This window comes from Malus sylvestris, chromosome 7 (genome assembly GCF_916048215.2).
Source record: "Malus sylvestris chromosome 7, drMalSylv7.2, whole genome shotgun sequence".
NCBI lineage: Eukaryota > Viridiplantae > Streptophyta > Magnoliopsida > Rosales > Rosaceae > Malus > Malus sylvestris.
The window spans coordinates 991,401-993,341 of record NC_062266.1 but is presented as its reverse complement, the minus strand read 5'-3'; positions in this window follow the sequence as shown (position 1 = coordinate 993,341).

The window sequence follows — 1,941 nt, the reverse complement described above, 5'->3', positions numbered from 1 at the left end:
GTGAGAGAAGGAATGCAAGGTTGGAGAGCGAGGGAGGGCGAGATTGAGAGCGACAGAATAAAGAGATTTGTGAGAGAGTTTGCAAAGCAGAAAAGTGAAAACGAAAGGTAAAGCAAACAACACAGTTAGAAAGAGAGAACCCAGCGATGATCAACACGTGGATCAAATGGGCAAAATCGACTTTTGACTGTAAACAACACGGCAAGCATAGAAGAAATCAGGGGCATTTCCGTCCTTTTACTATTTCTGAACAGTGCCATCATCAACTGAGTTTTAGTAAATATAATGTATTACCCACCAGGATCTCTCCGGATTTTTTTTATGAAAATTCTAAAGATTCGTGAATTGTGTCCGTTCATCATATATCGTGTGGTTAATTTTTATCAAATACTATTTGTGTTTAATTTTAAATAAAAATATTTAAAATAATTTCTGACCGCAGGATGTACGATGAATGGACAAGATTCATAAATCATCGGGATCCTCACAAAGAGGATTCGACGAGGATTTGAATTCGTGTATTACTAGGTCAAAAAGTTATTAGCTTCTGAACTTTGATAGAGAGGCTCCTCGTACACTTAAGTTTCGTCTTTAGGTACCCATCAATTTTATTTATAAAAAAAAAAAAACAAATTATTATAGCCAGATCTAAAATTAACCCCAAAGAGTTTAGTGATTTTTTAAGGAAAACAATTATTTTCTTTGGACACTTATAGGATATTGAAACAAATAACTTAGTAACGAAGCAGAAATTGAGTCTCCAAAGAATTATGCCATCAACGGAAATTGCCAAATTAAAGAGAAACCCCTCATCATTAATAAAGGGAAATGGAGTGTCAAAAGAAAAAATAAATTTAAAAAAAAAAAAGTAAACGAAAGATATCCTAGAAGGTTTAGTAAATTATTTTAAGTTTGTGAGAGGAAATTAGTTGTCTAGAAATAAAACTTCACAAAACCACTCATTTTAATATTGTCCTAGTATTTTCATTGATAGATCTTTTAATCAAGAGCCCATATACATTTGAAGGCTTGAAATTCATTACGAGTGTCACAGCCCGTCCTGAATTACTACTATTGAATATGTAAATTGACGGTCTTATCTTTGGACGTTGAAATTATAGTGTGTGTGTGACTTACTTTGGGGACTTAGTTGTTAATTTTTGTGGCTTTGGATTGGTGACCCACGTGGACCCCACACACACACACTATCCTTCTTTCTCTTATCTCATGTACTCTCTCACTCTCAGACTCACTCTCTCTCCTTCCCTCACATACATACGACACCCAAAACCCTTTCAAACTTCACGGATCGACGTCAAAAATGTAAGATTCTTGTTCCTTGCAAGCTTCTGAGTTCATTGGTACCATTTTTTAGAATGGAAAGCTTCGAAAACCCGAGAAACCCTAACCCTGACTTTGTGCACTGTTCATGCACACGTAATTTTAAAGGTTTTAAGGAATTTGGAACTTATAAGTAGCTTAAGGTCCTCACGAGGCTAGGAGTGGTTCGTTGGAAGAAATTGGACGTCGGAATAGCGAGAACGGCGAGTTGCAGGTTTTGGCCGAAATATCGAGGAGTTTTCTGGTGAATCTCGTGGGATTTAGGTCCTAAAACTGGTATGGGTTTGTTCTAATTGATCTAAGCTTCATTTTGACATAAAATTCATGAAATTTGGTTGAATATCGAGTGAGATATCAAGGTTTCAAGTTTTGCCCAGTTTCCGGCGTTGGCGATGGTCGCCGGAGGTTTGAGGTTAGGGATGACAGAATATTCTGTCAACTTTGATGGAATATTCTACGGCCTTAGTTAACTTTAATGGTTTCCGTTACTATTTAACGAAATATTCCACGGAATATTCCTAACGGCGTCACTGTTGCCGTGGGTGTGCCAGGCACGTGCCTGTGCATGGTCGGAATTTTTTTCTAAAAATATGGGGATGT